The sequence below is a fragment of the Panthera pardus genome, unplaced genomic scaffold (genome assembly GCF_024362965.1).
Source record: "Panthera pardus isolate Hobbes unplaced genomic scaffold, ASM2436296v1 HiC_scaffold_1, whole genome shotgun sequence".
NCBI classification, from domain to species: Eukaryota; Metazoa; Chordata; class Mammalia; order Carnivora; family Felidae; genus Panthera; species Panthera pardus.
In genome coordinates this window covers 29207183-29232309 of record NW_026526654.1, presented here as the reverse complement: position 1 = coordinate 29232309, position 25127 = coordinate 29207183, and the positions used below count along the sequence as shown (strand labels likewise).

The 25127-nt window shown below is 33.5% G+C and overlaps 1 long non-coding RNA gene across 2 annotated transcripts in view; it reads right to left on the bottom strand.

The window, feature by feature from the left end:
• The window catches only part of LOC109264174 (uncharacterized), a 113923-nt gene that overhangs the window by 50726 nt on the left and 38070 nt on the right, over positions 1 to 25127 (bottom strand). Inside the window, exon 1 of one of the 2 annotated variants that reach the window (XR_008420853.1) lies at positions 18854 to 18916. The exons of the other annotated variant lie outside the window; for it this stretch is intronic. This is a non-coding gene — a long non-coding RNA (uncharacterized LOC109264174). Of the gene's footprint in view, positions 1 to 18853; positions 18917 to 25127 lie in introns of those variants that run through there. 2 annotated transcript variants of the gene reach the window in all.

The following is a 25127-nucleotide window of genomic DNA, read 5'->3' as shown; positions in this document are numbered from 1 at the left end:
AGGGGACATCCTTACCTTGTAGCTGATCTCAGTTAGAAAACTACAAGTTTCCCACTGTTAAGTATAATGTTACCTAGATGTTTTTTGTAGCTATGCTTTATCAAGTTGAGGAAGTTTTCCTCAATTCCTACCTACTGAGAGGTGTTTTATATATATATATATATATATATATATATATATATATATATATATATAATGAATGGGTTGTGGATTTTATCAAATACTTTTTTTTCTTTTTCTAGTCCCCTAAAGTAGAATCAGGTTATCTTTTTTGGATCTTATTTCTTTTCTAATATATGCATTCAATGCTATTAATTTTCCTCTACGCACTTCATTCACTGCATCCCACAAAGTTTGATAAGCTGTATTTTCATTTTCATTTGGTTTAAAATATTTTTAAATTTCTCTTAAGATTTCTTCCTTGACTCATGTTATTTAGAGGTATGTTGTTTAATCTCCACATATTTTGGAATTTTCCAGTTATCTTTCTGTATTGATATCTAGTTTGACTCCATTGTGGTCTGAGAGCCGACATTTTATGATTTCTATTCTTTTAAATTTCTGTATGTATATTTTATGGCCCAGAATTTTGTTTATCTTGACAAATGTTCCACTTAGGTGTGAAAAGAGTAAGTATTCTGCTATTGTTGAATGTCAACAATATAGATATCAATTATATCCAGTTGATTCATGGTGTTGTTAAGCTCAGCTATGTCCTTACTGATTTTCTGCTTGCTGAATCTGTCCATTTTTAACTGAGGGCTATTAAAGTTACCAACTATCATAATGAATTAATCCATTTCTCCTTGCAGTCTTATTAGTTTTTTCCTCACATAGTTTTACACTCTATTGTTAGGCACTTACAAAGTAAACATTGTTATGTTCTTAGAGAATTGACCTCTGTATCATAATGCAATGCTTTTCTTATCCCTGATAACTTCCCTTCCTTTGGAATCTACTTTGTCTAAAATTAATATAGCTGTTCTTGCTTTTTTAAAAAATTAGCATTATATAGTGTATTTCCTCCATAGATTTACTTTTAATTTACATGTGTCTTTATATTTAAAGTAGGTTTCTTGTAAACAAAATACAGTTGTATTGTGATTTTTGTTCCATTCTGACAATCTGTGTCTTTTCATTGGTACATTTAGACCACTGACGTTCAGTTATTATTATTGATATAGTGGAATTATATCTACCACAATTGTTACTATTTTCTGTTTGATGCCTTTATTCTTTGTTTCTATTTTGTCTTCCAGTCTTGTTCTTTTTGTAGGTGTTTTTTCTAAATAATTTTTTAATGTTTATTTATTTTTGAGAGAGAGAGACAGAGTGAGAGCAAGGGAGGGGCAGAGAGAGAGGGAGACACAGAATCTGAAGCAGGCTCTAGGCTCTGAGCTGTCAGCACAGAGCCCTACATGGGGCTTGAACCCATGAAATCATGACCTGATCAAAGTTAGACACTCAGCCCACTGAGCCACCCAGGCGCCCCTTGTGGGTGCTTTTAAATGAGAATTTTGTATGACTCATTTCTTTCTTTTTTTTTTCTTTTTTTTTCCTTTTATTGGTTGTTGTAGTGTTTGCAATATATATTTACAGCTAATCAAAGTCTACTTTCAAATAATACTGTACTACTTCACAGGTACTATGAGTACATTTTAACAACAAAATAATCCTAATTCCTCCCTTCTGTCTCTTATATGATTGATGTCTTTGATTCACTTATATGTAAAAAACAAAAAGAATATATATAATGTTATATAATCTTACATATATTCATAAGACAAATAACATAAGCATATATAATTAAATACATTGTTCATATTATTTTGAAAGAACTATTAGCTGTTATATTAATTAAGAATAAAAAAAATAAAAGTTTCCAAGCGCCTGGGTGGCTCAGTTGGTTAAGCGTCTGACTTCAGCTAAGGTCATAATTTCACTGTTAGTGAGTTCAGGCCCCGCGGTGGACTCTGGGCTGACAGCTGGGAGTATGGGTCCTGCTTTGGATTCTGTATCTCCCTCTCTCTCTATGCCCCTCCCCAATTTGTGCTCTGTCTTCTCTCAAAAATAAATAAACATTTAAAAATTAAAAAAAAAAGAAAAGAAAGTTTTTATTTTACTTTCACTTCTTCAGTGTTCTTCCTTTATTTAGATCCTAGTTTCTGATGTATATTATTTTCCTTCTCTCTAAAAACCTTCTTTTAACATTTCTTGCAAGTCAGGTCTACTGATAACAAATTCCCTCAAGTTTTATTCCTCTATACATAAGGTATTTTTATACACTGGTTTCTATTGGGATTTTTTTCTCTATCTTTGATTTTCCTATATTTGCAAATTACATGTATAGGAGTCTTTTTTTTTTTTTTTTTTTTTTTTTTTGCAACTTATCTTGCTTTCTGAATCTGTTGTTTGTTTTCTGACATTAGTTTTGGGCAATTTTCAATGATTATATTTCCAAATATTTCTTCTGTTCCTGTATGTTTTTCTTTCTCTTCTGGTATTCATATTACTTGTGTTACACCTTTCATAGTCCCACACTCCTTGGATATTTTTATCTCTTTTTTTTTCAGTCTTTGATCACTTTGCTTTCAGGTTTGGACATTTTTATTAAACTCAGAGATTCCTTCCTCATCCATTTCATCTACTAATAAGCCCACCAAAAAATCACTCTTCATTTCTATTACAGTGTGTATTGTCTCTAGCAGGTCTTTCTGGTTCTTTCTTGGGCTCCCATCTCTCTGTTTACAATACCCATCTGTTCTTGCATATTGTCTAACTTTATCCATTAGAACCCTTACCATACTAATCCTAATTGTTTTAAATTCGCAATCTGATAATTCCAACCTCCCTACCATGCCTGGTTCTGATGCTTGCTCTGTCTCTTCAAATTGTGTTGTTTGCCTATGGCATGGCCTGTAATTTCTTCTTGATAGTTTGCCATGATGTACCCAGTAAAAGAGACTGCTATAAATAGACTTTTAGGAATGTGCTGGTGTCAGAGGAGGGAAAGCATTCCATAGTCCCATGATTATGTATCAGTCTTTAGTGAGCCTATGCCTCTGGACCACAAAGTGTTCAACAAGTATTTTCAGGATGTCTTTTTTAAAAACATTTTTAATGTTTTTTTAAAATTTATTTTTGAGAGAGAAACAGAGACAGCGTACTAGCGGGGGAGGTGCAGAGAGAGAAGGAGACACAGAATCTGAAGCAGCTCCAGGCTCTGAGCTGTCAGCACAGGGCCAATGCGGGGCTCCAACTCACAAACTGGGAGATCAGAACCTGAGCGGAAGGTGGATGCTTAACAACTGAGTCCCCCAGGGGCCCCATGGGGTGTTTTGTGTGTGTGTGTGTGTGTGTGTGTTTTGTTTTGTTTTGTTTTTTGTCTTTACTCTTAGGTTGGGAGAGAATGGCTAGCCTGTGCTGAAGTTGGATATTTTTCTTCTTTCACATGAAAGATAAGAGTTGGACGGAGTTGGGTATTTTCTTTCCCTCAAGTCAGTTAAGCTCTGTGAAAACCCCAGCAGATTTGGCTTCAGCTTTGGAATTTCTCTTGAGGTCAGGCCTTGTGAGTAAGGTCTGCCAAATTTCCAAATGGTTCCTTTTCCTCTCCCCCTGCTGGAGGCAGGAGAGGATTTTTCTCCCATATTTACTATGAGTGAAGTATTAGAAAATTATAGGGTTCTCCTGGAGTTTTTTAACTCTCAGAATTGTCTACACTGAGACTCCAGTAATTGGTCAAATATAATTTAGGTTTTCTACTTCTGTGGGCACTCATTACTGCAATAATTTCCACTCCTTTAAGTTGTTATTCTGTGTTTGTCTGTCCAATCATGGGGACGGCATTCTGTCTTCGTCTTCACTTGAAGAGTTGTTGATTTTTCTGTCTATTCAGCTTTTTATTTAATGATTGGATGGAGGGACAACTTTCAAGCTCCTTGTGTGGAAAACCAGACACAGGAAGTTCCTTCCATTAGGTCTTTTAACATATTAGTTTTTGTTATTTAAAATTCCATACCTTATCCCTTATTCTGTTTTATTTTACTGCTCATTAACTTTATAATGTTTTTTTACCTTGTATTTTTGTGTGCATCATGTTTTCTGAAACTAAACATTGTGAGGAACATTTGATTCTGAGATAAATTATGCTTATGACTTTGAATATCAATACTCCTCTTGCTGCTAAGCCCTTAATGTAGGGGGTTGAATTATTCTAGTCAGCAAAAGAACTAGGTTTTGGTTTTGTTTCTGTTATAGTTAACAGGAGTTTAATATCAACCTCAAAGACATCTAGCGTTACCTATGATTAGAGAGTGGGGGCTGGTTTGCTGAAGTTTTCCCCTCATCGTTCCTATTTTGCCCTCAACTTTAGGACTTTTTGTGCACCTTTTTCTTAGAGTGTCTTTCTCTGTACTATTGTTCTTCTCCTGAGGTAGATAGCTGTTGCCATTACTCAGTGTGTGCTAGCCTGTTGGAGAAACCTGGCTCCTGAGACCAAGGACAAAAGGGTATTCTAAAAGCTAAGGATGCCCTCTGTGGAGGGTGAGAATACCCTCACCATCCACTGTCATTCCCAAGGAAATTCTATGTATGCCTTCAAATGGCCATACCCCCAGGATAGAAAAATCTTCCTTTTCCATGTCCAATACATTCAAGTTTTACCTTATGATCCATAAGGTTTGTTTCCCTTCTTTCAATTTCAGGCTTTTGTCCTTAGAAGAGGAGAGTTTTGGTAAGGCTCTTGCCTTTCTTCTTGTGGCTGCCTCTACCTTCTTCTGTGCTCATACAATGTGGTGACTATATCCAGCCTTCCTTTCATCATCCCTCAGACCCTCTTGTGTATGCCTTGTGGAGTTTCATGATTAAAAACCCATGTGTGGCTACAAAATCTCTAATGTGCCTGCAGCTCTCATGCTAAGTCACATCAGTCTCTAGCAATAAGTTAATAATTGTAACTAAATCCTTCTTACTCATGTGTAAGACACTACTATCCTCCCCTTCCTAACCCTCTGCCATCAGTGAGCTAGTCCTTGGGCTCTGTCTCTTCTCACACTCATCTGTCCTTCTTTAGATGTTAGGCCATCCCATTGCTTTGTAACTTCAGATATTTGATGTGTAGGTTTAGGATTTTTTTTTTTTTTTTAGATTATCCTGCTTTTGTTGTGGTGGTGGTAGGAGAAGTGACACTCCAGTTTCCTACTTCTTAGGCATAAAGTGGGATCTGGATTTACATTTAAATTACATCATTTATTTTTTATAATGTGTTCCTCTTTATACTCTCTTAGGGTTCCTTTGTGGTAAATAATATAATTTATATTCCAGGTCTACCTAATTCTTAATTTTTCAAACAATCATTTATAGCTTCTCATGTGACAATATGGTCCCAATAGAAAGAAGGTATATCAGTACAAATACAACTCAGTCACTGAAGTGTTCTGTTCCTGCCTGACACCATCCATAAGTCTCATCATCCATATCCTTTTGTCCAGCATCCTAACTCCATAAATTTCCCAGGCATGTGGATTAAGGAAACTGCCATTATTCTTCCAAGACTAGAATAATTGTATACATTTTAAATCCCCTAATAAGGCATGAAGTAGTCTGTGCTGATCCTCTCAAATCTAGACATATCAGTACTGACTGGTTTTCTGACAACTCTTTGTATTGATTCTGCCACTGTAGCTTTAAAAAGTGCTATATGATTTTTGACCAGGCTATTTCTGGGAAAGTCTTTTTCATTGGTTCACAATCTCTTACTGTCTCATTCTCTCTCTGCTGAATTTCCTTTTTTTCAAGTGGTTTTTATGTTTTTATTTTATTTTACTTTATTTTATTTTATTTTAGAGACAGAATAAGAGACAATGAGAGGGAGTCTTGAGCCAACCCCATGCTCACTATGGAGCCTAACACAGGACTCAATCCCAGAACTCTGGGATCGTGACCTGACCCAAAAATCAAGAGTTGGACACCCAACTGACTGACCTACCAAGGAGACCCCCTGATGAATTTCTATGTCCCTGCACTTCTCCAAGATCTATTATAAGTTAAAATTTTACCTTTATGGAAACTGCATCTTTGGAGAAGAAAGTAGGAAACAAATGTAGAAGCAAAGGTAGAATTAGAAAAAAACAAACTTTGCAACTCCAGTATAAAAGTTGACTAAGGTTAGCATGGTAAATGGATATAAAAACATTTGAATGTAAATTTATTGGTAATAATATATTCAGAAGGGAAAAACAAACTTTTATGATGAATAGTTATGACAGTACCTCACCCAAGGTTCAAAAAAGATTGCTCAATTAACAAGGGATCATTTTGGCAGTCTTCAAATTTTGAAGAAATACTATTTTTTTTCAAATAAACAAACTAATTAATGGATACCCTTATGTCAGAAATTATAGCACCATATAACATGTCCCAAGCAGAGCATCAGCTTCTGTATTGCCTTTTATGCCTTTAATATTGGAGGGTACATGCTCACCCTAACTGTTATGCATCATCAATAGCAAAGAGACGGCAGTTCAAGGTGAAGCAATAGCAAACTGGGCAAAAATTATGAAGTTGGCCCATATTTTTATACCTGTCTTTGTGTTGCAAGATATATTGTTTAGTTGATTAATAAAATTAAATTTCATAACAATACTAAATTTCATATATATATGTGTGTGTGTATACATGCATATGTAAAATACATCTACTATTATATATTCACACATATATATATACATACATATGCATATACATAAACTTGTGTTTATTTGTTTTATATATATGTATATATATACATATAAAGTGTACACTCACACTCACATAGAGATAGAAACTTTTCAAAATCACAAAATGGAAAGCCAACTAAAAATTGATCAAATTCAATGAGATGAAACTAAAAGTTTACCTGATCAAATGTGGGGAAATTAAATGAGTTATCTTCAAATTATATGATGCACATATTTATATGCACATATATATGTATTTGTGCATATGTTTTTGTATTTATGTGTATATGTGTATGTGTATGTATGTGTACGTATATGTGTGTGTGTATATATATATATACACACACACACACACACATATATATATATATATATATATATATATATATATGCAATTTTTCTGCTCTAATCTTTCTTTCTCCTTTCTTCTTTCCTTCTGGGATTTTAATTGTACAGATGTTTGACTATCTGATATTATCTAACGAGTCCCATAGCTCTGTTCATTGTTTACAATTTGTTTTCTCTTTTTTCTTCACATTGGATCTTTTTTTAATTTGTAAGTTTATTTAATTGAGAGTGAGACAACATGAGTGGGGGGAGAGGTAGAGGTAGAGGGAGAGAGAGATAGAGAGAGAGAGAGAGAGAGAGAGAGAGAGAATCCCAAGCAAGCCCCCTGCTACCAGCGCAGAGCTTGATGTGGGGCTCAAACCCACAAAACCCTGAGATCATGACCTGAGCGAAAACCAAGAGTGGAAAGCTTAACCAACTGAGCCACCCAGGCACCCCCCCGCATTGGGTCATTTCTATTGCACTACCTTCAAGGTTACTTTGTCTTTTCCCTGCCATCTCCTTTAATTTCATCTAGTAAACTGTTTGTTTGTTTGTTTACCATAGATATAGTACTTTTTAAGGTCTAGAAGTTCTTTTGCTTCCTTCTTATTATACCTATATGTCTGCCGAGAATTCCTCTTTCCCTTCATCAGGAACATACTATGTTAAACTTTTCTTACAGTAGTTATAATATCTACTTTACCATATTTTTGGATACTTATAATATTAGGATCATCTTACCAGTTTCAGTTCATTTCCTGTTCTTTTGTGAATGTTTTGCATTCACCTGGTTTTTCATAAATCAGGTAATTTTAGATTGAGTCCTGGAAATTATGAATATCACTTAGTGGAGACAGATTATTTTATTTTTCTCTATTGAGAGTTGTGTCTTCAGCTTTAGCATTCAATTATTTTAACTGAACTTGATAAAAAACTGTTTCATGGGCCTTATCTCTGGTCTCATTTCAGATCCTTTGTTTTTAGTTGAGGTTTCTTTTGGATGATTTTTGCTATTTATTTTTTTTCAGTCTAGACATGCATTGATTGAGGGGTCAAACAGAGATACAATGTACAGAATTTGAGAGTTTTTTTGTCTCTTTTCTTTCACAATGTTTTCTTCTCTTGGAAAACTAGTATCTCCCCATATTCAATTCTCAAAATTTCCAGGCCACAAAACTACGGACCTTCCACAACCACTGCCACCTCATTTGCCTCCCTAATGATGCATGACTTCAGGGTAAAATCCACAAAAAATGGGAATATACTTTGTAAAATTCCCTTCCTATGAATATGTGCCTCCACCAAAATCTGCTTACGTCTTTTTGTTCACCAATGTTGTTTTGTGTTTTATGTACAAGTTTTATAGCGGTTTATTGCAAAGAATCAGTCAGGTCACGTTGTAATCATTAATAGAAGGTTAAGTCTGGTTTATATTCTTTTCTGATTGCATAAAATGTCATTTTTTTTATGTCTTTAAATGCTGTTTCTTTTGTCTGAAATGTCTCAGCCCTTTACTTCATGTTCCTAACTCCAGCTAATCTTCAACTATCAGAGTGTTCTCTCTTTCAGTGATCTGCAAGACTATAATCACTGATTTGTTTATTTATTTATCCTATTAAAACATAAGTATCTTAAACTCTGTGTCTATATTTTAATATTTCTTTATATCATCAAGGCCTAACTAAGTACCTTACCCATAGCAAGTACTTTAAATATGTTTGTTGGATGAACAAAAAAGATTGAAATGAGTAAAATTAAACTAAGTCAGTCTTTATTCCTCAACATCGCCTGTTGTTGATCAGGAACTTATCTGGTGAATGTCTTCCATCTGGATCTGAGGGAATTTTCAAAATTGCCTCATGAAAATTGTCACGGAGGCCAGAAGAATTCTAAGATTAAATGGAATTAAGTGGAATTAAGATGAAAATATATGGGGAAGTTGGTATTTCTGAAGGATATTCAAAACTTGCAAAATCATACTAAATGTCTCAACAAACACTTGAGTTGTCAGAAGAAGCATCTCTAAGATCACTTCAAGAGCTATGCCCCACCCAATCGCTCTATTATTCACTTTAGAAGGAACAAGTCAATGAATAAGTCATAGTGAAGAAATAGGGTTATAAACACTTTGTGATAAAAAATTATTTCACATGTATCCTGCCAAACATTACTCAAAATTTCTGACCCACGGCCAGTTCTACTCTCAGGCTTGAGCATTAATACAGTTCTTTGTAGACTCATCTAATTATAAATATAGTCTAAAGATTACTATTGCCTCTAAAAATATATTTTTAGGTGACACGTCACTTCTAATACTCTCACTGAGAAATTTATTCTTTGTGTTTAGAGTGATGATTAGTAAGTATTATATAATAATGTTAATTTGGAGTATATTTCACGAGATCCTTCTGTCCCATATTTAAATATAAGAAAGAGAAATGATAGATTCTGATACAATAATATAGTTTGTGCTAATAGTTTGTGCCAGTTACTATTATAGATGCTTTTAAAATATGGTTTTATACTCAAGGGAATTACAGTGGGTTTGGGTAACACAGTATATATAGTATATATAAATATCCAGTTATGAATAATAGCGATTACATTGACAAAAGATTGGAAGGTGGAAGAATTTCATAGGATGATGGATATCATCTGTAGCCTACCCATAAAAAATTTTAGCATTATATATCATTTTTATATCAATGCTTAGGATAAGTTATATTTGGAGTTTACACTTATTTATGAACTTATTTCATCTAGTTTCTTAACTTTTGTATCTACAGGGAGTATAAAAATGTTAACTGCATAGCTTTTATATTAGAATTATGTTTGTAATACTAGTTCTGCTCTTGTAAGTTAACTGAAAAAAAAAAACAGAAAAGCTTTAACTGCTTGGCTTTCATATTATGGAATTATTTGCAATATTAATTCCTCATTTGCAAATTATCTGAAAACATCAGTAATCAAAATATACTGTTTGAAATACAGTTGCAATTAACAGTTTCATCAACACAGTTACGTTTCCACTGATAATTATAACATGTAAGAGGCAAAAATGACTTTAAACATACATGCAAATTAGATATTCATTAAAATAAATCATCTAGTCATAAACTATATCCTTTTTTAGATCCCATAATGGGTAAGAATTTTATCTTGTCTGCTTGGAGGCTGAAATCTATAGCTATGGCCAATAATCACATTTGATCCAATTTCTTACCATAACCATAGAAATCTGCTTCAAGGAACTACAATAGTCTACCCTGGTGACTATGTTCAAGAGAAGGAGATCCTTCTTGAGAACCAAGAAGAATAATATCCTAAATAAAGTTTTTATTTTCATTTGGAAAGAAATGGACCATCCTTTTCTCTTCCCCTACTTACTCTCTTCAGAACTTTGAGGTCATTTGGGATCATATACAAACTCAACAAAATTTCAACACATTTTAGACACCAGAAACTGTGACAAACGTTGAAAGAACTAAGGGATAATCCACTAAATTGTTAGATTGAGTGTTCATAGCAGTTGAAAACACTGTGCTACAGGCATTTTACAAAAGACTAAAATATCATTGTGCACAATACAGGCAATGGTAGAAAAGTACTGACGGCTCAAATGAATGACAATCAAAGAAAAATTTTTACTTAAATGATGCTTTAGGCTGAGAAATATCAAGTATATTCTAATCTCATGATGTGGAGTTTCACTGAGACTACTGCATTGTCAAGTCTCAAAATCATTCTGGAAATGAAACAAATCAAGAGGCTCTGGAGTGAAGACAAGGCGGCCATATTTAAGATTTCCTAAATATGAATATTTATTAAAGGCAATCAGAATTTAAAAATAAAGTGTTTACATTAAAATCTTTAATATTTTTAAAATTATATTTATATTTATAACTATAACAAATTTAGGTCTATTGTAACCTTTAAAAAATATCTTTAAAATAAAATTATTTTTGATTAAAAAAATATCAGTCTCTGTTGAGAAGGTTAAGTTTAAAAACAAACCCAAAAATTATTGTTTGGCATACTGACAGGTGATCTAGTAGGAATTGGTTTTATGCCAAGCAACTTGATTATTTTAATGTTTACTGTTTTAATTAAGTCAGTTTCTTAAATGTTATACTTAAGCACTCCTTCTTTTAAAAATGTCCTTAAATTTGGGTTCATGAAAAGGTCACTGGTAAGGATTATAAACTTTGAGTGCCTCAGTGATGGATTTTTCTTCAGTCGCTCATCACCAGGGGAGTTCTATATTGAGAAAGAAAGGAGCAGTAATTAAGAGCACAGAATCCTTCAGGGTTTCTGCTATGTCTGACTCAAGCTTGGTGGGGATTAATGCAGATTCGTGCTGAAATTCCTAGACTCCTAATGCATCCAATTACTTAGCTAGTGTTAAAATATGGCAGAATAATCTTTATATAGTTTTTCTAGCAAAATGTTCTGCACCTATTAGTATGTCCAGATAGAAAAAGCAATTTTGAACATTGGTTAATTGCACATTCTGTGAAAAGCTCTGACTAGTTTCATGACAACTGCAATGCATACAAATTTGTGAACACATACCGATGTCATATAGTTTAAAAGTTCATGATAATATTGCTTCTATATTATATTAAAATATTAAGTAATAATAATAAGCAAACATTCATTTGACATTCAAAAGAGTTCAATGTAGGGGAAATTAAAACATGATACATTTAGAAAACACTTTAAAAATTCTTTACACAAAGCAGCGCCTGCGTGGCTCAGTAAGTTAAGCAACTGACTCTTTATCTCAGCTCAGGTTGTGATCTCACGGTTCATGGGATGGAGCCCCACATTGGACTCTGTGCTGACAGCACAGAGCCTGTTTGGGATTCTCTCTCTCCCTCTGTGTTGTCCCTTCCTGCTCTCTCTCTCTCTCTCAAAACAAATACATAAACTTAAAAAAAATTCTTTATATATTTTCACAGGAAACTATTCAGTATCTTGAAAACAGTAATTATATTTCTACAAAAATATATATGTAATTTGTGTATGATATTTGAATATGAAAGATATATATATTAATTTTCACTTAAAAACCAATACTTACTTATTTTATTTATAAACTTTGGGGCACTTCAAATTTATGTTTGTGATCACAATTTTATAATAATATTATTAAATGCATATAAAAACAAGGGGCGCCTGGGTGGCTCAGTCGGCTGAGCACCTGACTTCAGCTCAAGTCATGATCTCCCAGTTCGTGAGTTCAAGCCCCACATCGGGCTCTGTGCTGACAGCTCAGAGCCTGGAGCCGGCTTTGGATTCTGTGTCTCCCTCTCTCTCTGCTATTCACCTGCTCATGCTCTGTTTCTCTTTTCTTCAAAAATAAATAAAAACATTTTTAAAAAATTAAAAAAAATAACTGCATATAAAAACAAAACATTCCTTCAAATTTCCTTGCTGCCTCAATGCACACAGTTAAAAGTGTGTTCACAATTTGGGGGGAAAATTTTCAATTGGCTAGATCATCATATTCAAACATAAAAATAAAAGTTCATTAAAAAGTGGTAGTAATGTGGTCTTATGATATAGGTCCTTTAAAATATCAGATTTAGCTTTAATGTTAAAAATCTAGTTAAAAATCCATACGGCTTAAATAGATGTTATTACATAAATAAATCCGTATTTTAATTGTATTTAAAATCTGTTTTTCCCCATAGAATGTAAGGAGCATGAGGACAGGGCTTTGTGTGTGTGTGTGTGTGTGTGTGTGTGTGTGTGTGTGTGTGTCTGTGTGTGTTTTAATTGCTATATAGGCAGTTCCTAGAATAGGGCTTGGCACATATTGAGTATACCATAAATACTTTTGATACAGAAAAATATTTTAAATCTGTTTTTTTAAAGGACAAAACTTTTAAATATGTTTAGGCCAAGCTATACAGTCAAGTATACAAAAATAAATATATATTATAACTAAATATTCATCAACCCATATGAAAAAGTGTGTACTCATAACAGCAATAATTCATGACTATGAAAATATATCATCAACATCCAGACATAACTTTTTTTAAAGAATCTGATTATTTTTAATTTTGTCATTATTTGTCTTTTCCAAATTTTTATTTATACCAAATTTTTATTTAATTTTTATTTATACCATATAAAATTTATTTCTATGTTATCTTTAGCAATACCTTAGGAGGAAACATCATGAGATTCTGCAGGTACATTGCAATATTTGAATTTTCTTCCCCCTTCCAAAAAAATACTACTTTTTCATATATTAATATGAGTTGATGTCATCTTAATTTCTATTTTCAATATTTACTTTAAGTTAAAATAAAAGTTTTGTATCTTTTTCATAATTTATACAAATTATGCTAGTTTTATATGAATACAACACAGTAGTTGATAGGCTTACAGTTTCTTTACAGACAAGGGAGCTGAAGCATAGGCTACTTAGGTACATTATAAAAGGAAAATAGCATCCAACTGGTAGAGAAGAACTTAGAATTTACAGTTCTCAAAGTATGATTTTTAAAATGATGGATATTCAACATAATAAATTTAATAAAACGCTAAAACAATGCTATAGTTTAATGGAGCTATCAGAAACCTTTTATTTCCACCTATATAGTTTGTAATCTCTTAGTAATAGGTAATCTTTAATATATGAATATATCTGTAGTCATCTCCTAATTCTGTGCCAAAGAAGAAATATAATATATTTAAAGAATTCTCCCCCAAAATCAAAGGGATGTTTAATACATCAGTTTCCATTTCTAAAATAAAGTAGACCAAAATGCATACAGAATAACATTAGATTCATCACCATAGAATTTAAAATAGCTTAACACCATACAACACTCCTTATCATATTGTTTTTGACATATTTTAAGTTATATTAATAGTGAAAATCAACCATAGCACGTTCAATATTTCTCTATCATGTTACAGAGATGTGAATAACAAAAGTGTCCACTTTATTAAATACAGTTTTAAAAAAAATTTTTTTAACCTTTATTTATTTTTGCGACAGAGAGAGACAGAGCATGAATGGGGGAGGGTCAGAGAGAGGGAGACACAGAATCCGAAACAGGCTCCAGGCTCCGAGCTGTCAGCACAGAGCCCGACGTGGGGCTCGAACCCACGGACCATGAGATCATGACCTGAGCCGAAGTCGGCCGCCCAACCGACTGAGCCACCCAGGCGCCCCTATTAAATACAGTTTTAGTGTGGATTATGTGAATACTCAATGATAATTGATACATCATTACTCTCCAATGAATATTAGATAGAGTTGTCTGTATTTGCTATATCTAAATTTTGTCTTACTATTGTTGACTGAATTACTTATACCAGCCTCTCACCCAAATTAATACACATGAACTCCTCTCATACTACCAATGTCTTCCCAGATGACAAATTCATGGTCAATTTTCATTTCTCAACCTCATGAACAATCAGCAAGTGACCTAGTTAACTTAATGAAGCCATCAGCAAGATTCAACCATGCTTTTTCATTTTCTCCTCTCTCTGCAAAATTTGGACCTAAGAACATTACTCTTTCCACCCTCCCCCTGTGGTAAGCAGAATGATCGTCTACCAAAGACAGTCATGTCTTAATCCCCAGAAACTGTGACTATGTTATGTTCCGTGGCAAAGGTGAATTATGGTTACAAGTAGAATAAGTGATAAGAAGTGGATCTTAAAATAGATTATCCTGGATTGTCCAGATAATGTAAGCACAAGGGTCTATTTAATTTGGAAAAGTAAGACAGAAACATCAGTGTCAGAGTAATAATATGTGGGAAAAATTTACCTGGCTATTACAATGCTACCCACTTATAAGTAGGAGACATGCTCTTAGTGGATCAGGCATCCCAGTAGATACCTGAAACCACAGACTATACCAATGCCTATATATACTATGTTTTTTTCCTACATGTACATACTTACAATAAAGTTTAATTTAAAAATTAGGCATAGTAAGAGAGTAACTACACCAATAATAAAATAGAACAACATACTGTAGTAAAATTTATGTGAATGTAGTCTCTCTCTCAAAATATCTTCTTGTACTGTATTCATTCTTCTTCTTTTGATGATGTGAGCTGATAAAATGCCTACGAGATGAGATGAAGTGAAATGAATGATGTAGGCATTATGACACAGCATTAGGCTACTACTGTTCACTTTATGATGTGTCAGAAGGAAGATCATCTCCTTCCAGCCTGCAGTTGACTGTGGATAATGGAAACCATGAAAAACAAAATTGTAGATAAAGGGGGCATGGAACTACTGGACTAGCTTTAAGACAGAAGAAAACTATGAGCCAAGGATTTCAACGTTAAAAATTAGAATAGACAAGAAACAAAATCTGCCTTCAAATTTCCAGAAGAGAATGCAGCCCTGCAGACACATTGATTTTAGTCCATAAGACCCTTTTTAGATATCTGACCTCTAGAACAAAAATATAATATTTTTTTTGTTTTAGCCCTTAAATTGTGGTAATTTGTTACAGCAACAATAGAAAACGCATATACCTTCCTACTTAATAACCATTCTCTCAATCTCCTTTGTTGATTTTGCCTATCTCTTGTGTGTGCCACATGAGAATCTCTCGGCCACAAATTTTCCTTACCTAAATCTGCTTCCTATGTGTTTTTATTTAGATCTACAGCTTTGGATAGCACATTGTTTCCCTTCCCGCAAATATGCTGAGGTCCTAACTGCAGTACCAGTGAATGTGTGAATGTGATCTTATTTAGAAAGAAGGTCTTTGCAGATGGAATCAAGTTAAGATGGGCTCTTAGGGAAGGCCCAAATCCAATATGATTGGTATCCTTATAAGGAGAGGAAGATACCATGTGAAGACAGAGAAACAGAGGGAGAATCAATGTCATAGCAGGGACAGAAATTAGAGTGATGCTACTGTTGGCCAAGGAACACCGAGGATTTATGGCTGCCACCAGAAGCTGCAAAAGGCAAGGAAGCACCATGGCTCTGATGACACTATGATTCTGAAAGCCCTCTAGGAATGTGATACACAGGTTTTTAAAACCACTCAGTTTGTAGTGCTTTATTATGACAGCTCTAGGAAACAAGCACAACTACCAAATTTATAATTCTAATGCTAATTCATTCTTTAAAAAATAAAATTTATCCAAGTTCTTAATAGGTATTTTGACAAGGAAGTTGTACTAGATTAATTTTTTCCACCTAGGCATAGCCAGTATCTCCTTCTAAGGCCCCTTCTGCATGGTGAGGAACAGATAAGAAATACATATTTTGGCATCTACCTCCCTCTATGGTTCTGGGGTAGGTCACCAGTGAGAACTCACAGAATATTTGGATGGTACCAGAAAAAGAGGATAATAATGGGAGTGGCATCCAGATGTATGGACAGACATGAGAGTCACAGCCAGAGAAGCGATCACTTGTGATTCACTTGCTTTATTGCTACAGACTGAGATAGTAGCAGCTTTATCAGTAAGTCATAAAAATTTCCCAGGGATACTTGAAAATTATGGGCTACGTGCTTTAGTGTCTGTCTGCCTGACCTTTTAGCTATAATCTTCCTGACCTTCTGTAGTAATATCCTTAACTATTGTACCCCAACTCTCATTTCATCCAAAAACATTATAAATTCTAACATCTATATCAAGTCTCTGTTTTCTTGAATTCAAACCAATTCGGGAGCTCTCAACTTTTGCATAAGCATCTCAATAAGCATCTCAACTTTTGCATGCCCAAGACTAACTCCTGCCCTTTACTGTCCCATATCCTGACCCCAAAGCCTACTTTTTCTAAACTGTTTCCCAGCTCAGTTGACAGAAACCTTATCTGTCTAGGCAATCAGGCAACAAATCCTGAAGCTGTCCTTGATTACTGTCTCTCTCACACACTCCATTCCCAATTCATTATCAAATGCTATTGAAAAATACAACAGAATCTGACCACTTCTCACCACTTTTTTCACTGCCACCACCCTGGACTATTACAAATAGTCTTTATTCTGATTACTGTCACAGTCTCTTAATTGGTTTTCCTTCTTCTGCTCTTATTCCCCTGCAGTGTTTTTCTCAACAAAGCAGTTAGAAGATTAAGTTTTGTTCAACTAATATAGAAAACATCAATAAATTAACACTTTCAAAGTGGTATATACCTTTATAAATAGAAATGTAGACCCAGAATCATATTACTTTTAGTAAACTGAAATGGTGTTATACAAAGGCTAAGAATACCCTCTCAATTTTCATTCTGTCTATGACACCTATTATCTGGGTGACCTTTGGCAAGTGATATAATCTCCTTTAAATACAATTCGTTTTTCTGGAAGAGAAAGTTAATAATACTTTCCCATAAAGTCATTAACAAAGGACCAAATAAAATGTGCTCTGAAAATGGTTGTGGCAATTATTATCATTAGAAACAATGGACCCCTTTATTATAAATACGACTCAAGTTTGTTGTTATCAGATCCCATGCAGCATTTATTTCAAGAGACATAAATATAACAACATATATGCGGACCCATTTTCATTCCCAGGAAGGAAATGTCTCTTTTCATTTGGCAGATGGTCGTTGAACTAGCTCAAACAATTATTTGGGATCATTAACTCTGAATTGTGTTAAGAAGAATAAGCAAACCCTGCAGGTGAGAAACTAGTTCATTTACCTTACAAAGCAATCAAAGCAAATTTCTTATGGGGGAGATGGTGGGACTGGCAGCGATGTGATATAATAAGAAAATATACTGAATTCAGAAAAAGAAGATCTTGGTTGTTGTCTGTTTTCTGTCTCAGTCTCTACCTCTGCCTCTGCATCTATGTCTATGTCTATGTCTATGTCTAATCCATCATCTATAGACGAAGATCTTTATATCAGTTAAATTCTAGATAGATAAATTGCAAATCTATTTACTTACATAGATTGATCAATAGATCAATTGATCTAGCTATCTTTTCTGGGGAAAAAAGAAGTAACTTTTCCATACTTTACCTAATATAAAATATTACCACTTTTAGTTCTTCTCAAGTGCCTCCAAAAGAGTTCATTGTTTTTCTTACCCAGTTAACATTAAAAAGTAAGTTTCAGATAGTTGAATGGGTATTACCTTCCCAAATGCTCTGCCCTAAATATCATACAGGGTTGGGGCATATGGCAGTATGGCAAGAAGACTGACTGATGTGACTTTAGGTTGCTGTCTACCATCACCAGATGTGACCACCTTTTTTATCAGAGTCCTAAATTATAGTGACAAGCATGTAACTGACATTTAATTCTTCTTATGAAACATGTCTTTATTATTATTGCATATTTATTTTTTTAATTTTTTAATTTTTATTTATTTTTGATAGAGATAGAGAGACAGAGTACAAGTGGGAGAGGGGTAGAGAGAGAAGGAGATACAGAATCCGAAGCGGGCTCCAAGCTCTGAGCTGTCAGCATAGAGCCTCACACAGGGCTTGAACTCATGAACCATGAGATTATGACCTGAGATGAAGTTGGACACTAACTGACTAAGGCACCCAGACACCATTTTTTGCCTATTTAAATATGTAAGTTTTTGTTTATAATTTAGTGGGTATTTTGGCACCCAGGACAATTAGGTTGCTCTGGGATCTCATCAGGCCACAGGAAATCTGCTGAGACTACCTGAGGCACTTAAGACACTATCTACCTTGTATTGTCAACTAGACATTTTTTTTTTCTTACTGGATTTTTTTTTTTTCATTTATCATGTGTTAACATGGGGAGTTTGCACAAATCTCTAGTCTCATCCTCGCCAACCTAACAGATGGAGTGTTCAAAATTTTACTTACCTAGGAACGTACGAAATAGAAAATTTTATTTTTCTCCTCCTGATTCTCTAGCTGTATCCACCTGGAGAAGAATTAACAGATTTGGAAAGTTTAGGCTGCATTGTATCTGTCAGGCAAATGTACATTGAGCTCCCCTCAACCTTGCTACCCACCACAATACAAAAACATTGTTCTTAATGTTTGTACCATTTATTGCTTGTGGCAAAATATTCTTCTGTACTACAAGATAGCTAGCTATCTCAATGCAATAACCAGCAAGATACAAAAAAACCCGATAATATTCCAAAATATCATTCTACTAGACTTTTACATCACATTGAGCCTTTCATTTTGACTTGTGTTATCAAAATATGCCCTATCTTATGTTGATAAACAACTCAGTTTTCAGGGCTCTAAAAGCTGCTTGGGTTTTGAGTTGTCTTCTCTGTGTCTTATGACTATATACAGACATCTTAAAATGAGTGTTTCAGCTTATTGGCCATAGCAGATAAAACACTGTCTACTACATTAACTATTTAACTATTAACACTGTCTACTACAAACTATTTGATAATGTTAATAAGTAAACTAATTAGCCAATTACTATAATTATTAATGTTTTCTAATTAAGATGCATTTGGGGCCTCCCCAATTCAAAAGGATCATAGCAGTACAACTACTGATTTTTTTCTTGATAATATATATAGAGAGAGAGAAAAAAGCAGATAAAATATAGGCCAAGAAAAGCACATTGAAAACCCTCAGATTTTCTAACTTTATTGCACAAGTATATTCTAAAATCTATTTTATTAAAATTTGTCTAAGACTACAAATTTAGAGTGTTTCAATGTTTTTTTTATCATAAACTCTGCATATACTTATGCCAACTTAAAGAGACTCCTATTAAATAAATTTGTAGAAGTACACACTCCAGGGCAAAGATGCACATATAAAATTTCAACAGATAATGCCAAATTATTCTTCAGTTGTGGCAACAATTCCTTTCCTTTCAAGGTTGTACATAACATGATCTATTTTCCCAAATTTAACTAATGGTTTTAAAAACTCTTAGTTTTTTTTGAATATCGTATCTGAGAAATGGTATTTTGTTTTAATTTTCTTATAACTTTCATATATTTATTGGCCTTTTATGCTTTAGCTTTTGAGTTGTCATTTTTATTTTGGACCATTTTCTCTACTGTTTTTTTAAAAAACATTTAAAACATAGGTAGTAATCCTTTGCCTATTATGTATATTCCAATTATTTTCTTCCAGTTATTATATAAAAAACATTTCATTAATCCTTTCTTTAGCTATTGTTTAACTTACTTTAAGTTACTCTTTTATTGTAGTAACTGTAGGCTATTTAATAGAAATTCTATTTGGTACTTTATCAAATCTAGCTTCAATTTACAATATTGTGAATCCTTGCAATTTAGGGTCTATTAGTTTTTAGCTATGATATTTTGTAACTTCAAAATACATTTTTTATTTTTATAAAATATAAATAAATATAAATATAAAATAAAATTTTATATATATTTTCATTTTTTATCTCTCTGAATGCATTTAAGCCTAAATGAATTAAGTCTCTTTTAGATTGCTCTATTATCTTTAGTTCCTGGGGTGTGAATTTGCCAACTCATTGATGAATGATCCCAGTTGTGACCAAATGCTCATAATTACTAATAACTGACTCAATGACTTGGCGTGACTAAACTTTAGTAAATCTTCACAAGTTTCTTTCCCATTCTCCCTGATTTTTGGCTTGACTCCAAGCTTCAACAATCAATATAGTGCAGAACATTCCCCTTAAAAACTCATTCTCGGAATTGGCCGACCATAGAGAGTATGTTTTCTGTTAAAAAGCTCAATTGATACTGTATGTTCACTCCCATCTGCTTGACCCATTTCCCTACAAAGTCCCTGTTAACCCCAATTATTCTTCCCTATAAAAGAAAAGCTTTTTTCTCTTTGATTTTGAGACACTCATGCATGCTGAGGTCAGACTGTTCTCTTTATTAAATAATCTTTTCAAATAAAGTCTCTCCTTACCTAAGCGTAGATTTGTTTTTTAACTGACCACTGGCAGTAAGTTTCTATGTATCCTTTGTGACTGCAGCATGTGAAATCATTAACAAGGTTCTTTATTCACAGACATGATGGCTTTGCTCAGCTTCCAGCTTTCTAAGGTTTTATCAGTTTTTGTTATAACCATGCATGTGTCTGATCTCCATATTAATTTTAAAATCCAAGCCACTAAACATATATTGAGTCAAAATAGGCTGAAACACTAATGCAACTTTAATTCCAGCTTACCACTGTGGCTTTGAATTCTCTATTTTGTTAGCACTTGGATATCCCCTTTTCTTGTTTTTAAGCTTATCTATATATTAAAATTACTTTTGTACTCAACATTTCTATATGCTGGGGCATCATAAAATTTCATAAAGGGAGTAAAATATCATAGCATATCAGTTAAATTCACCATAACAAATTGAATTATTCTTTTGAAAGTGTGTAAAATAGTATACTAAATAACATTATGTGGCTGTTAGAATATACAATTGAGCACTATGCATTGGAATAGCAAAAAATATAATCCATAGTATTGTATTATTAAGTGAAAAAAGTAAGTTAAAGAGTAGTATTTATAACATAATTCCTTTTTGTTAAAATATCTTTTGATAGTATTTGGATAGACATATATCTTGGATGAATACATATGAAACTATTAAGAATGGTTAGCTTCAGGAGGTAGGATTAGAATAGGATTAAGAGCTTTTTTTCCTCAGAATGCCTTGACTGATGTTCTTTTAGATGGCTAAATTTTCTTTTCCTTATTTCTTTTCTCTTACATGTAATATATCAGTGAGCAATTGTGTAAGTACTTGTAAAAGATGAATTCATAGGCAGTACTGCCTAGATCATAAATTGTACAAGTATTTTGGTAAACTTTACTTTCAACGTGTACTCTCTAGAGGATTTTTTAAATATTGTTTTGTTGGACTGTATTTAAAACATGCAGATATTTTATGATTACTAATGAATATTTAAGGTACAACCTACTACCTAGCTACTATAGTCAATAACATTGTATTATACACTTTAAAATTGCTAAGAGACCAGATTTTAAATGTTCTTACCATAAAAAAGAATTTATAATTATGTGACCTGATAGAGGTGTTACCTAATGCTACAGTAGGAATCATATTGCACTATATAAATGTATCAAATCAACACCTTGTCCATTTTAAAGTTACACAATGATATATGCCAATCATATCTCAACAAAAATTTAATTTAAAAATGAATAGTAAATTCTCTTGATTTTATTTTTGTGCAAGAAAGTTACATGATTAAACACCTTTAGAGAGATCATACGACTCTGGTCCCCACAGCAAGGAGGGACTAAGAGCAAGTTGCCTTGAGGTAGGAGAGACATGTTTTGTTTTGCTTCTTAATTTTATGTTCTGTTTAATTCTTACTTAAGCAGAAAGAGGCTTTTTTATACTTAAATTTAGTTGCCTTCACTTGTAAAACATTCCTTGCCCTCACAACACTCCCCAAAGGAATAAGAAATAGTCTACAAAAATGTGTAACTCCTCAGGTCTTGTGAATGAGCAGCAAAACTTCGGTGGTCAAATCACATCAAGCAGTGTGAGTGGTTCCAAAGAGCAGATGCACGCAGACCCAGGGAGCATAGCCAGCTATCTTTCACATAATTTAAACAACAACAAAAAAGTGTTTACCAATAACACTCAGAGGTGATCATGCACATTCACACCGTATTATAATTATTAAATGGAGATTCTTACACAGCTTACTGCCTCAAAACATACTTCATTTTCTTCTCACCACCTGGAGGAGTCTATAAAATGTCATAAACCAGGCAATATTTGAATTGATGTTTCAGGGATACATCAAACTTTCCCAGAAAAACTGGAAGTACTTCCAAGAAAGGAAAGCAACCTGTGCTGATGCAAGAATGTATGAGGTGATATGAAATGTTTAAGAACACATAAAATGCACAAAACTCCCTGAAGAGAGGGAGATAGGATTAGATTGGAATTTCAAGAGATGCAGATGATAAGCAAATACGGGCCAAAAGGCAATCAACCAGTTTTGACATGCTAGGAATTTCTGTACCTCATTCTGAAAGGTACTAGTACCAAAAAGATTAATGTGTACAAAAAGTTTAGTGGACATTTTCAAAGATTCTAATCCATTGGTCTAAGATAAAAACTAGAAATCTTTTTGAGCAACTTTTGTCAATTGAAAAATATATTTGATTTATATAAATATAAATATTAAGCAACTTTTGTAAATTGAAAAATACATTTGATACATATGAATATAATATGATAAATGGTTTGACATGAGTATTCATATAATAGAACTAAGCTTTAGTTAAAGGACCTTTGTAATTTTTACATTTTAAAACCTAAATTAAAATAGTGAATTAGAAGTACATATTACCAGAACCATTTAGGAAACAGAAAACTAAAAATTGATACAACCATTTTCCAACATTCGCAGTGCTTAATAAAAGCCACGATGTGAACAGAAATCAAGGTTACTGTGCTAAAGTAATTTAAAACACTTTCCTGCCTCATATTACTATCTCTAGTTCAATTTAATGAAGATCTGTATTTGGAGAACAGAGATAATAATTCTGGTGCTACTTCAATAGAGCAATATAAAGTTTCTCAAATTTTACAAATATGTGATCCACAAGTTTTTTATTTGCAAATCAGAAGGTGTTTTAGTGATATTGTGCCAGGACATCATTCTGAATGACATTGAGCAATGACTTGCCTTTTCCCGGTGTGAGTTTCTTTACTTCTAAGCAATAGAAAGAAACTGAAAGACATAATCTTTAATATCTTTTACAATAATAATAATTTGGTTCCACCAAATATCCAATAGGAATACCTGTGTATATGTAATCACATAGCCAGGTGACTATGGCATAGAGGGAATGGAAAATGCAGAAGACTGAATAGGAACATGTGATCCAGGGGCACCTGGGTGGCTTACTCGGTTAGGCCTTCAACTTCAGCTCAGGTCATGATTTCATGGTTCAGGAGTTCAAGCCCCACATTGAGCTCTGTGCTGACAGCTCAGAGCCTGGAGCCTACTTCAGATTCTCTCTCTCTCTCTCTCTCTCTCTCTCTCTCTCTCTGCCCCTCCCCTACTTGTGTGTGCTCTCTCTCTCTCTCTCTCTCTCTCTCTCTCTCTCTGAAATAATAAGTGAATAAATTTAAAGAAAAAGAATATGTGATCTAGAGAGGAAGTAATGTGCATTGACTTAGATATACTAGAGACACAAAAAGCATTTATAAAATTATGTACATATTGGAAACATGCTGAACCTAGCATTTGCAGATACACACCCAACCTTATTTTATTATATACTACCAAGTTAAATATAAATCCTAGAAAATGTTAGAAAAAAAAGATGGTAATGTAAAGCAGAAATAGAAAACCCATGAATTCATTGGAAGAGAGGATAGAAAGCTATATGACCTACTTGCTACACATGGGCTTAATAAAGTATCTGTAAGGGAGGAGGTATGACCTTGGGCCTCAATAAGATCAGAAACTAGAACCAAAATCAGTGCTACAGAACATAATCCAATTCATGACATAATTCATAAGAATTATGTTAGAAAAAAACTGCGTATGGACCTACGAAAGTACCAGAAGTCCATAGCAGCATTCACTGCTCTAGAGGGAATTCAGAGACTCCAAGAGTAAAACAAACAAACAAACAAACAAACCCAAAACAAAACAACAACAACACAAAAAACACCTGAATATTTTGAAGATGATTGCATTATCTAAAATTATAAAAGACACAGACACCAATCATCCATGAGGGGGTACACCAGAATTTACAAAATTGAACCATTCACAACATAATCATTTATGATGTTAAAACAATTTGAAAAAGTCTGTAAAAATATTTGCACCAAGTGTATAAACAGATAAATAGAAAATCATATCATAATTAAAGCAAAGGAAAAATGTTAAGGGGCAAAACTGTTAAAAGGTATAAATAGATCATCTAGAAATTTTAATATAATTTTTGAAATAAAAGAAATCAGTGGAGAACTTAATCAAACTTCAGATTAGAGGTGAAGAGATTTCAAAAGAAGTGGAAGGTAGATCTAAGTCAATTGGCTAAAGCAAAGCACAGAAAGATGGACAAAGGACTCTGTAGTATTTAATTAAGGGCAGTCACACTACAGCTCTTACATTAAAAGGCCAATTTTATAATAAATTAGAGAAA